At 37.5% G+C, this 14,163-nt stretch overlaps 1 protein-coding gene across 4 annotated transcripts in view; it reads left to right on the top strand.

The window, feature by feature from the left end:
- pcxa (pyruvate carboxylase a) overlaps positions 1 to 14,163 on the top strand; it is a 596,757-nt gene that overhangs the window by 384,474 nt on the left and 198,120 nt on the right. The window lies entirely within an intron of this gene.

Genomic DNA, 14,163 nt, shown 5'->3' with positions numbered 1-14,163 from the left:
GCCAGCTGTTTATAAGTTATATCTGAAATGTTTCATGCTATAAGACAACGTTTTTGTGCAATCATTTATATTGCTCATCCAAAATCAGTACTTAATAGAATGTCTTAAAGACTCTGTGGGATGGTTGAGGAAATGTTTATAACATCATAAAAACTCAGCTGTTCTTATCAGTAAAACATGCTTTGTTGAAAACAGCTCCTCTTTACAGTTTCTTACCCTTTTTACTTGTCAGATTGTTTCTTTTAAATATTCAGTTTATTCCTTAAATGACAATTGACAAAATAAAGATCAAAATATTAAATTTTTATTTTCATTAAAGAATAGGGATTTAGAAGCAGAAGCTACATGTAAATTGAACAGATCTTTTTTTGTTAAAATAAATATATTTGAATTACCAAAAGTTAAGTTGCCCATTATTTCTGAAGATACTGTACATAGTACACCTAAAATGGAAGGGTGTAAACAATATTAACTATGTAAAAACCTTAGTCATTATATGAGATCTAAATTGTACATGGTTAAGTGTTACATGTGTATTTCAGTTTACCATTGCACACTATTTTGTTGTGACTCGTTTTTTTTTTTGCAAGGAACTCTCTGGTTTCATCATGATCAAGAATGTTAATCATCTTCTTTCGCCTACTCCCGTTAGGGGTCGCCACAGCAGATCATCTTCTGCCATATCTTTCTGTCCTCTGCATCTTGTTCTGTTCTACCCATCACCTGCATATCCTCTCTCACCACATCCATAAACCTCCTCTTTGGCCTTCCTCTTTTCCTCTTCCTTGGCAGCTCTATCCTTAACATCCTTCTCCCAATATACCCAGCATCTCTTCTCTGCACATGTCCAAACCAGCGCAATCTCACCTCTCTAACTTTGTCTCCCAACCCTCCAACTTGAGCTGACCCTCTAATGTACTCATTTCTAATTCTGTCAATCCTCATCACACCCAATGATCAAGAATGTTAATAAAAAAAAAAATAAAAATAAAAAAACAATAAATAGAAGCACAACACTATGCACTTAGGGTAATAAGATGGGCTTACTGGTATCACTGTGTTAGACTGACACTTTAAAGGTGAGGTAGTTAAACATATAGCTACTCAGAATAAGGGGAAGCAGCAAAAAAGCTAGATGGGTTGCTTTATTTTTATGTATTTATATATAGAGCACACACTCACCTAAAGGATTATTAGGAACACCATACTAATACGGTGTTTGACCCCCTTTCGCCTTCAGAACTGCCTTAATTCTACGTGGCATTGATTCAACAAGGTGCTGAAAGCATTCTTTAGAAATGTTGGCCCATATTGATAGGATAGCATCTTGCAGTTGATGGAGATTTGTGGGATGCACATCCAGGGCACGAAGCACCCGTTCCACCACATCCCAAAGATGCTGTATTGGGTTGAGATCTGGTGACTGTGGGGGCCATTTTAGTACAGTGAACTCATTGTCATGTTCAAGAAACCAATTTGAAATTATTCGAGCTTTGTGACATGGTGCATTATCCTGCTGGAAGTAGCCATCAGAGGATGGGTACATGGTGGTCATGAAGGGATGGACATGGTCAGAAACAATGCCCAATTGGCATTAAGGGGCCTAAAGTGTGCCAAGAAAACATCCCCCACACCATTACACCACCACCACCAGCCTGCACAGTGGTAACAAGGCATGATGGATCCATGTTCTCATTCTGTTTACGCCACATTCTGACTCTACCATTTGAATGTCTCAACAGAAATCGAGACTCATCAGACCAGGCAACATTTTTCCAGTCTTCAACTGTCCAATTTTGGTGAGCTCGTGCAAATTGTAGCCTCTTTTTTTCCTATTTGTAGTGGAGAGGAGTGGTACCCGGTGGGGTCTTCTGCTGTTGTAGCCCATCCGCATCAAGGTTGTGCGTGTTGTGGCTTCACAAATGCTTTGCTGCATACATTGGTTGTAACGAGTGGTTATTTCAGTCAAAGTTGCTCTTCTATCAGCTTGAATCAGTCGGCCCATTCTTCTCTGACCTCTAGCATCAACAAGGCATTTTCGCCCACAGGACTGCCACATACTGGATGTTTTTCCCTTTTCACATCATTCTTTGTAAACCCTAGAAATGGTTGTGCGTGAAAATCCCAGTAACTGAGCAGATTGTGAAATACTCCGACCGGCCCGTCTGGCACCAACAACCATGCCACGCTCAAAATTGCTTAAATCACCTTTCTTTCCCATTCTGACATTCAGTTTGGAGTTAAGGAGATTGTCTTGACCAGGACCACACCCCTAAATGCATTGAAGCAACTGCCATGTGATTGGTTGATTAGATAATTGCATTAAAGAGAAATTGAAAAAGACACATTCTTTTTCTTTATCTGCTCCACAGTTTAAAATCACAAATAAAACACTTCAGATGTGATTAAAGTGTACATTGCAGACTTTAAGGGAATTTATATGCATTTTGGTCACAGCATGTAAAAATTGCAACAGTTTTTACACATGGTCACCCCGTTTTGGGGTACGTTAATGTTTGGGACATAGCAATGACAGGTATGTCAAAGCAATCCTATTTAGTACTTTGTTACATGTGCCTTGCATGCAATTGACTGCTTGAAGTCTGTGATTTCTAGACATCACCCAATATTGAGTATCATCTGTGGTGATGTTCTGCCAAACCCCTACTTCTGCCCTCATCAGCTCCTGCTTGTTTCAGCGGCTTGTCCCCTTAAGTATTCTCTTCAGCATATGGAAGGGATGCTTAATCGGATTTAAATTTGGTGACTGGCTTGGCCTTTCAAGAATTTTCCAATTTTTAACTTTGGGGAAAAACTCCTGTTTGGAATCATTTTGTTGTTGTAGGATGAAGCACCACCTGATGAGTTTGGAGGCATTTACTGCAACTTGAGCAGATAAGATGTTTTTATACACCTCAGAATTCATTGTGCATCATCAATCACTGGAGATAAGTGTGCCAGTACCTGTGGCAGCCCTACATGCCCAAGCCAGAACAACCCTAACCCCACTATGTTTAACAGATGAGGTGACAAGCACTGGATCTTGAAGTTCCTTTTCATCTCCAGACTTTGCTCTTGCCATTACTCTAATACTTGTCTGTCCATAAGACCTTTTCCAGAATTCTGCAATCACTTAAGTACTTTTTTGCAAACTGTAATCTTGCTGCTTTGGTTTTGTGGCCAACTAGTGGTTTGCACTTTGGCCTCTATTTCTGTTCATGAAATCTTCTACAGATAATAGTCTCTGACACATGCACACACCTGCCTCCTGAAGACTGTTTTTGATCTTTTAGACAGGCATTTGGGACTTTTTCTTTACCCATAGTGAGGATTCTTCTGTCATCTGCAATGGAGGTTTTTCTTGTCCTACCAGTACATTTTGTGATGTCTGAGTTTACCACAGCATTCTTTCTTCTTAATGACATTCCAGACAGTTGATTTAGGTCAGGGGTGGCCAACTCCGATTCTGGAGGGCTGCAGTGATTGCAGGATTTCCTTTCTGCCACTTTATTAAACCGCAAACAATTTCTTCTGTTAATTGACATCTTTCCTTTCATTTTAATTGCTTTTGTTCTTTAACAATTCACTTTATCCTTAAATGACAGCCAAATAAAAACGAGATGTGAAGTGAGCCAGCAAATGACCCAAGTTGACGGCCTCAAATTCCAACAGTTTTAATTTAACCCTTTATGTAATTCCATGGCTTGTTAGTGCTCACATCCTGCCACAGCAGAAAGCACCAACAAAATGTTTTGTGAACCCGAATAGATCAACATTACTAAGACCTTCACTTTTTTTTTTTTTTAAATTTTCACGAATCGTGCAAAGGACAAAGATTAGCCGGTCATGTGCTGTGCGTTGACTCGTTTTGTATCTCATTATTGTTTGGCTTGTAATTTTGAAACAAAAGAAGCAACTGAGGGATCTAAATCTTAAACAGCTTTTCCATACAAATGAAGGGAAAAATAATTAGCAGCAAAAACAGTTTATTAATTAAGAAAAGGGCAAGAGTAAAAACCTGCAGCCCTCCAAGATTGGAGCTGCTCACCCCTGATTTAGGTAATCCATAAGGTATTACCATTGTATCTGGTTTTATTCTTTTTTTTCAGTCTTATAATGGCTTCTTTGACTTTCATTGGCTTTTGTCCTCATGTTGAGCAATGTCAAGTACCTCAAAAGGTAGAAGCAAGCCTAAGAGTTTTATGGTTTCACAAATTCGGCAATGAGTACATACCTTAGAAATCACAAACACCTGTGATGCTTATTGTTCCAAATATTATGGTACCCTGAAATGTGGGGAACATGTAGAAAATGTGTTGTAATTTCTACATGGTGTGATATAAATGTATGCAAATACACTCAAAATGAAAGTATACAATGTGTGCTTTAATCATGTATGAATTGTTTGATATGTAATTTTAAACTGTGGAGCAGAGGCGTAAATAAAGGAAAAATGTCTTTTTCCCAAACATTGTAGAGGGCTGTGTATATGTATATATGTGTGTGTGTGCGTATATATGTATGTATATATCTCTCTCTCTCTCTCTCTCTCTCTCTCTCTCTCTCTCTCTCTCTCTCTCTATATATATATCTATCTATATATATATATGTATATATATATGTATGTATATATATATGTATGTATATATATATGTATGTATATATATATGTATGTATATATATATGTATGTATATATGTATGTATGTATATATGTATGTATGTATATATATGTATATGTGTATATATATATATATGTAAGATGGTTTTGGTCATCAACGATCATCTTGCACTGAAAAAAGGAGAAACATCTGACTTTCAAAGAAAAACGAAGCCCTCATCAAGAAATAAATATTTTTAACAAAAACGTGCTGCAATTGTTGGCTTCCTTTGAAATTAATGTGAAACAATGTAACTGAAGCATGTTTCCCATTTAAATTGGACATTAAGTTGATTAAAGTGAATAGGAACATTCCAGCTGAAATCGATGACTTCCTGATTAATTGGGATACAAATATGAGCAGACACAGAACCAAATTTCCTTAGCCAACCATCATCACGGCAAAGAAAAGAGAACATTCAATCCAAATGAGGGAGAAGTGTGTTGCCCTTCATAATTCAGAGAATGGTTATAAAACAAAATAGCTACTCGCCTGAAAATGCCCACTTCTACAGTTAGGGCAATAATAAAAAAGTGGTCATGAACTGGACAAACTTGCCTGGAAGAAGACCCAAGTTTATTTTACCCCCATGTACAGTGTGAAGGATGTCATTTATCTACTAACATAAGTGCCTGGAGTTTGTAAAATGTTACTACAAGTTTCACTGGAGCTGTGTTCTATGGTCTGATGAAACAAAAATGTAACTTTTATACAATAAACATGCGCATTGGGTTTGTTGTTAAAAGAAGGATGGCTATAATGAAAATAACTTTTTCCCAACTATCCCATATGATCTGAAGGCAGTTGGGACCACAGTCAGCAAGAACACCATTGGTAACACACTAACTATGCTGCAATGGATTGAAATTTTGCAGCTCCTACAAGGTCCACCTGCACAAGAAGGCACTTTTACAGTATAGGTCCATCTTAAGTTTGCCAAGGTATGCTTTATACACATAACGAGTTTAGATCAGGAGTATCTGTAATTGATCGATCGATTGATTGATTGATTGTAATCTGTGTGCCACATGGGCACTCTGCCAATCTGTGAGCCAGAATTCTGGCTGGGTTGTAGGGGATCAAATACTTATTTCTCTCAATGATCTGCAAATTTATAACTTTTAAGTAATGTGTTTTTTCTGGATTTTTGGTTGATATTCTGTCTCTCTCCATTAAAATGAAAGTATCATAAAAATCAAAGTTCATTTCTTTGTAAGTGTTCAAACTTACAAATTCAACAAGGGATCAAATACTTTTTTCCACCACTGTATGTATCTGTGTGTGTGTGTGTGTGTGTGTGTGTGTGTGTATGGAGGTGGAATCTCATTGTAATGATACTCATGGGACCATAAAAAATATTTTGTTGTAACAAATATGAGGATTATACATATACTTTCGTGACCAGGTTTGCCGGTGATTCATGATCTTTAATGGCAGTGGCGCAAGGACAGCTCTGAAGCTGCTCAGCTGCATTTGGTAAACAGTAAACCGAAAGCAAATTAATTTGTTGATGTAACTGTTTTGAATGAAGTCTTGAGATGGTACCTGCAGTCTCTCTACAGTAAATGAAGTACCTCTATTTTCCTTGAAAACCTGGACTCTCCTTCCTTCCTTTCGTACAACTCTGTGATCCAAGCTTGACAATAATATATAAAAATACAGCGCTGTTTAAACTGCCAAAAATATTTTATTTGAAAATGAGACATTAGATGTATTTTAATAGAAATACGGTCAAGAAAATAGAGAATGAAAATGAAACATTAGATTGAAGGCATGGTTCTGAATACTTTCACCACATTTTTCTTCATTGCATAATCAACTTTTTCCAGGGTTGTTCATTTTTCTTTTTGTTTAAATTGACAGAGTTGTATGCTTTTTTTTTTTTTGTTTATCTCAAAGAAAACTTTGGGAACCTCTATGAAACTCAAATAATACAGTATCCACACACAACACAATTACACACACAAATGCTTGGTTGGAGTACTGACTCAGAATTCTGCAATGTTTATGATTTCGTGCCTACACTCTCATTGAGACATGAAAATTTCACAACAGACTATCACATTCTTTGAGACAGCCTGTTGCAGGGTTCCTGAGACTCTGTGCATGAAGTGTATGCGTGGCAATAAGTATTGTTTGTATTGTATCGCATTATCTTCTATGGCCATTTTTGGTTGAAAAAAATTGCTCCTTATGCTGAAATTTACATTTTATTAAAACTAGGGGCCTTTCGAGTCTTTCAAATTTTCGAACTTTCATTATCTCTAACCTGCTCTGCATGTGTACTGCGCCAACATTTTTTAATTCTTTACGATGTTCTACTTTGTCATCTACTCTTTTTTTTTCTGGCCCCAGGCATGGTTAATTCTCTTGGCACAAAAACTCTTCTTGTGGATGTTTAAGTGTCTCTCCGAGAAAATCACGTCTCGTCTCCTTCCAAGATTTTTTTTTTTAATAATAGAGAGATGACATTTGTGTAGCATGATTTTGTAAAAAAGGTTGTTTGAGCCAACAAAAAGTATTTGTTGTTCTGAAAATTGTTACTTTGGTATCCACTATAATGGGATTTGACCTGTGTGGGTGTGTGTATATACAGTATACATAAAACACTGAAACAAAATTAAAGTGACTTATAGGATATCATTTGTGTATACATCATGTATCTTATATTGGAATAGCTTGCTGGCCTGTTATGTTATGAGCCACTTGACTGTTTTAGAGAATAAGGGCTTTTTGTAATAACAATTTTGTTGAGATTAATGAGTTAAAGAATCCTGAGTATTGTGCTAATCCAGTGTTAGTTATTTGTTTGGATTTAATGAATCCTTTATTTATTATTAATGTTGTTTATGCAGTTAGTTCTCAAACTTACAATTTATAATCATGTTAACAGTGGAGCCAGAATATTATTTATTTTTTTAAACTTGTAGTCTGTTTATTAAGGAGTTGCTGTTATCTTTTATCTAAAATCAATAGAACTAAGAAGACTTAACCCTGCCAAAGGTGCTTACTGTCTGTTACCCCTCTTGCTCCATCTTTAACTTGAATAAAAGATTACTTTATGATATTTGATTAAGTCTCAGCTTCTAAGTGGGAAGCAGGAGGATCTGGTAACAAAAGTAACTTTGTTTGACTAAGAAATTCTGAGATTGTTTTGAGTGATAAGGAATCAGTCTAAACAGTTGTATGATTGTGATTGTAGTTACTTGATGATTCAAAAAAGTGTAGTTGAATACAGTATGTACTTATGAAAATCGGCTTACTTTCTAATCACAATGTTCATTACCTGTACATCTGTAATGTTAATGCATTTCTGTAGCAGTATAGAAACATACAAGAAATTTAGGTGTGTATTCGGGAAAGAATTAAAGGATTAGGCTGGTATTTTTTCCAGTCAAAGTACGTCGCAATTGTGATATATCTTAAATTGCAGCTCAATATTGTGTTCTAAAGGTAAGCGTTTCTAAAAATTTTAAGAAAATTGTTTTTGCAGTTTACAATGAGGCTGAAGCATACTAGGATCCATAGGTGAATAAAAAATCTTAACACATACCAAATATGTTCACTTTTAATGCAGCAAAGGTTTTGCTTTACAAAAACACTCCTTCAGGTTATGGGCATCTTTGTGGTAACCAAAGAAATTGAGAAGAATTATTTTACCGCACATTTTTTGGTCCTGCTTTATTTCATTTATTTTTGCTTTTTGAAGTAAGAATACATTTTCTGTTTGCTTGTCTGCTCAGAGGTGTCTTTTTTAGGTAAAGTTATGGCAACCCAAACATGCTCCTAGTGCCAAGCTGTATTCTGCTTATAATTCTACATTTGCTTCTATGATTCTATTTCTTCCTTGGTTGTGTTCTGCCATGCTGTGCGAGACAGATGCATACCCAAATCATATGATGATCTAACATGTTTGGCTTGAAAAATTGATGAATATAGTAAGATTTAAGGCTTTTTGTAATTACAGGACTCTGATACTCCTCACCTACATTATAAAAAGCAAGAGTGGGCTAGTTGTTTAACAAAATACAAAACATCCTTAAGTTGGCAAAAATTAGTACCCTAGTGTAACCTGTAAACGGGATACAGCAGTGGGCACAGCAGTTCTCAGCCATTGCTTAGAAGGCTACCAATGCTATATATCTATATATTTATATATCCATCTACATATCTATATCTATCGATCTATATCTATAATATGAATGAAGTACCACTACTACTACTAAAAAAAAGCTAAATGGCATTATTAAAGTCCTTAGCTGGTCAATTTTCCTAGACAACTGTAGTAAGAGACCTGGGGACAGGTGTGTTTATATTGTAAACTATATATTATGTAAACCGTGAATCTACTTGGTATAATAATTTATCTGCTGTTGGTACTATATTACTATGAGTAGTGTGCATGAGAGAGAGACTCGATCAAGAATCTTGCTGTACTCTCTGGGCATGAAATTTTGTTAATGTACTTTGCAAGTACTCTTAACAGGAAATTGCATTAAACTTGAATTCCTAGAAGATTTGAATTTTTGACTAAATGTCATGTTGCCGAACTAACTGTGCCCAAAACCTTGAATCTCTCCCATTAAGTACATTTTCACATAGCATAACACAACTGTTTGTAAGGTGCACTGTATAATGTATAATTAATATAAGCAGAATGGTTTTTATTGCAATGTTTTTTGAGTGGAGTCATGCTTTTTTGGCCAAGTATTTAGCATTAAAACTGAATTCTGAAATTCCTTATTTTTCAAATTTATTTTTATTGTGCATTTGACTATGGATGTACAGTATACTAACTTTATAATTGGATATTTGCAAGTTTGAAATGAGCACAGCAGACCTGATTCACCATCCTCGTGCTTTATTTTATATTCATTCATGCGCTTCAATTTATCTTAGTGGGATAAAATGTTTGCCAAAAAAAGGTACAAAAGGTAACCCATTGAGCTAAACTGGCACAGCAATTTATCAGAAGAATGACTGACTGCGAGACGTTATTTTATCTAGGCAGTCAGTCACCACATCATTGTAAGCTTCCTAGCGCTACGAAACGTGGGCAGAATTGACGGATGGCTGTCTGCCTGAGATGTGTCTGATAGGGGAGATGGATGACAGTTGTTGGCATGAAACTGAATGGAGTAAACAACCTGGATAGATTTAGAGGATGGAAATCTGTAAAGATTACCTGGCATAAGAAATGCAAGGAAATTCAATAGCTTATGGAGGTTTGGGCATTATAAACTAATGTACTGCTGGTTGAATAATTTTCTAGTTTTCATGAAGGGCTTTTTCATTGTAATATTCACAGTAGGATGCAAGTAAAGATTGTTTCTACTCTGAAATTAAACAAGGTTAGACAGAATGTTTTAGCAGAGTGTGACACAATGAAGGCAGTCCATCCATCCATTCATTATCCAATCCACTATATCCTAACTACAGGGTCAAGTGGGGTTTGCTGGACCCAATCCCAGCCAACACAGGGCGCAAGGCACCAGCCCACCGCAGGACACACACACACACACACACACACAGCGGACAATTTAGAGTCGCCTCTGCATGTCTTTGGACTGTGGGAGGAAAGTGGAGCACCCGGAGGAAACCCGTGTAGACATGGGGAGAACATGCAAACTCCACGCAGGGAGGACCTGGGAAGTGAACCCAGGTCTCCTAACTACGAGGCAGCATCGCTACCACTGCGCCACCATGGGCTATGATGGTAAAATGCTTTTTTTTTTGTTTTGTTTGATGGTCTCCACTTGAGAGTAATTTTCCAGTTTTTACTACTTGATGCATTACTCTTTGTGCATTTTGTTGGCTTTGCATGGTGTGCTGGAATTGGATCTTGACTTTTTTGCACTCCTCTTTTCACATGCAGCATGCAGTTAACCACACATTTTGATGTGCCATTTGCCCTCTGTCCCCCTCTTCCCTAAGGTTGCCAAGCAACTGAAGTTTTGAAACCGTCGCATGATGTGGCATGGGTATTTAATGAGTTCACCTGCTTTGTTCTGGTTTCATTCATTAAGAATTCATTTCAGCTGTGAATGTGTTTTTTTTTTTTTTATATAAACGTATTTTGCTTTTGGAACATTTGTTACATTTTGTTTTGACTAAGGTACTTACCAAGTGTGTGTTTCATTTGTCCCCTTCTCTTTATCTGTGTTGGTGTGCTGGTTTCTTGCCTGTTGCTGACCACATTTGTGTCTGATGTATTAAACCTATTTGCCTGTTCATTTGTGTTCCTGGTTTTGGCTGCGCCATGAGTCCTGCTTTTGCAGCAAATTGAATTTCATGTTGAATTGACTTTTAGGTCCTTTTTATCTGTTACCCTTTCTGAAGTGGTGTCATTCCCTCAGTCTTGTTGGGTAATCACATACTTGGAAGAGGGCCCAAGTCAGAACTCATAAGCATGTTGTATGTTAAAGAGCAAAAAGACAATATAAAAATTATACAAAGTACACTATTTGGAAGGCAATTAAAAACACTAGATCTCTGTACTGTAAAAGTCACCTATTAGCAAATAGTTCTTTTCCTTTCATGTCTGGTTATCACTATTCTGGAATTTCATCAGATTTGAGGTAATGGTGACATAGCATTTGGAAAACTAGCATCCATATTTAACAGCCCTGACTTCCTTGCCCACAGACGATTACCACATCTTTTTCTCTCTTCTGTCAGATCATAGATCAATGTTTCTGCCATGGGCTCCAGCACAATATGTTTGAACATGATGTCTTCTGGCATTCTGAAACTGTAATAGCCACCCACTTTTACCTGTTTCAGTGACTAGCAAGTTTAAAAAAGTGGAATTTTTTGAATATCCACATTATCTTTCACTTTTAACTCGCTAGATAAAGGGAAAGGTAAACATTTGTGTGGCAACAGTTAATGTTTTAGTGATCTTTTGTGAAATGGTATACTGGTTGGCAATGGGACCACTAAAAGAGTATTCAGTCTCCTTATTTTAAATTTCAGGTTGAACTTCGTTCAGGCAATTGGGTGCATTGTGCTGTCTCGTGTCATGAGCAGTATAATTTAGCTTGATGCAATCGGATTTGTAGCTGCTGTGTCTTGTTTGTCCTTCAAGCACCTGTCACTGTCCTAACTGATTTTATTTTCCTCTTTAAAATTTGTATCTATTTGAAAAGCTGAGTGTGATTTGTTAAGGACATGTATGTGTAATAAGTAGGAGCTCTTAGGTTTGAGATTAGGTTTGAAAGAGGCGCTTTTTGCTTGCGAGTATCTTTTGAAATTAATTGGTGCAGGAGAAGAGTTTTTTAAATGTCTATACTACTTAGTAATAGAGCTAACTGTGAAAGGTCAGTAGGTTGATTGGCTTATGTGGAATGAAGAAATCCTGTCAATCTAGCAGCGCACAGCCATTTTTATTTATTTTTTTTTTTTTATCAGGTAAGTTAGTTAGATACTTTATTAATCCCAAGGGGAAATTCACATGATCCAGCAGCAGTATACTGATACAAAAAAAATAACATTAAAGAGTAATATAAATGCATGTAAAAACAGACAATAACTTTGAATAATGTTAACGTTTACTCCCCTGGGTGGAATTGAAGAGTCGCATAGTGTGGAGGAGGAGTGATCTCCTCAGTCTGTAAGTGGAGCAGGACAGTGACAGCAGTCTGTCACTGAAGCTGCTCCTCTGCCTGGAGATGACACTGTTCAGTGGATACAGTGAATTCTCCATGATTGACACAAGCTTGCTTAGTGCCCATCGCTCTGCTGCAGATGTTAAACTGTCCAGCTTTATTCCTACAATAGAGCCTGCCTTCTTAAGTTTGTCCAGGTGTAAGGCGTCATTCTTTATGCTGCCCCCCCAGCATACCACCGCATAGAAGAGGGCACTCGCCACAACCGTCTGGTAGGACATCTGCAGCATCTTATTGCAGATGTTGAAGGACGCCACCCTTCTAAGGAATTCTAGTCAGCTCTGACCTTTCTTACACAGAGCATCAGTATTGGCAGTCCAGTCCAATTAATCATCCAGCTGCACTCCCAGGTATTTATAGGTCTGCACCCAGTCACCTCTGATGATCACGGGGTCCATGAGGGGCCTGGGCCTCCTAAAATCCACTACCAGTTCCTTGGTCTTGCTAGTGTTCAGGTGTAAGTGGTTTGAGTCGCACCATTTAACAAAGTCTTTGATTAGCTTCCTATACTCCTCCTCCTGCCCACTCTTGATGAAGCCCATATATTGGAAGTCCGATGTATATAGGCTGAACAGGACCGGAGAAAGTACAGTCCCTTGCGGTGCTCCTGTGTTGCTGACCACAGTGTCAGAACTGCAGTTCCTGAGACGCACATACTGAGGTCTGTCTGTAAAATAGTCCACAATCCATGCCACCAGGTGTGAATCTACTCCCATCTCTGTCAGCTTGTCCCTAAGGAGCAGAGGTTGGATGGTGTTGAAGACGCTAGAGAAGTCCAAAAACATAATTCTAACAGCACCACTGCATCTGTCCAAGTGGGAGAGGGATCGGTGTAGCATATAGATGATGCCATCCTCCGCTCCCACCTTCTACTTTGTTTGTTTCTAGTTTGCTTAAGTTGTTTGGTGTGCCATACATTTCAGTTTCCAAATCGGTTATTTTGAGCTAAATATAACTGTAGGTTTCCAAGAGTACACAGAAACAAAACAAAAAAAGACATCAAACTTTTTTGGTATTTTCTTAAGGATTTCTAAACCTACCCCCACCTTCCCTCTCTTAAAATTCTTCTCCTTTTCTTATCATATTCTGATTTTTACTATTCTTTAACGCAATGCTACGAGACATTCTGGCAAGATCCCCTCTTTCTGTTGTCTCACCAAGCCTAGTCATTTAAGTGAAAACAGATGCAGTGAGGAGGGGAAGGTTTGTTTGCAAACAAAGGTAAAAAAGAAATTGTCTGAGTGGCATTTAGACAATCCTACATGGTAATGCCTTGAAAATGAACAAAATAACTATTGTTATTTTATGCATTGTTGACATAGTTGACAGTCCTGTGTTCTCTTTTCACAAGACAGTAAAATCTTTTTATAAATGTTAAGTTCTGTCCATTTCTATATTATGCCTGTCTATTTACTCTTTTATGGCATTAGTGTCAAAGCCATCCTAAAACACCTGCTAATTTGTGGATAGGGTGTCGATAGATTTGAATACATCAATAACATAAGTCTACAGTTCAAGGACAGCATAGTTGGTGTACCAATGAGTTAAAATCTCCTGTTCTGTTGTAAGCTTTTTCTAGCTTTCAGTCCTTTTGATGTTTCAATCTGGAGCAACAACTGGAAATTTCTCCAGCTAACCCAAGAACAAGCAAGACTTATTCCTGCGATACAGGTGATGGTATAGATCTGATGCATTAATCAAGCTGGCCACTCCCTACTGTTGCATCTGATTGTGGCAGACATTCATTTGAATTCTGTACTGCAGAGGGCTGAATCACCCGACTGAGAGCACTGCTATCAGCTGTGTTTGTCTTTGCCAGCAGTGCATAGTTATAGAT

Source organism: Polypterus senegalus, chromosome 11, assembly GCF_016835505.1.
Source record: "Polypterus senegalus isolate Bchr_013 chromosome 11, ASM1683550v1, whole genome shotgun sequence".
NCBI lineage: Eukaryota > Metazoa > Chordata > Cladistia > Polypteriformes > Polypteridae > Polypterus > Polypterus senegalus.
The sequence above is the reverse complement of the archived record's forward strand: the minus strand, read 5'-3'. Positions and strand labels throughout refer to the sequence as shown.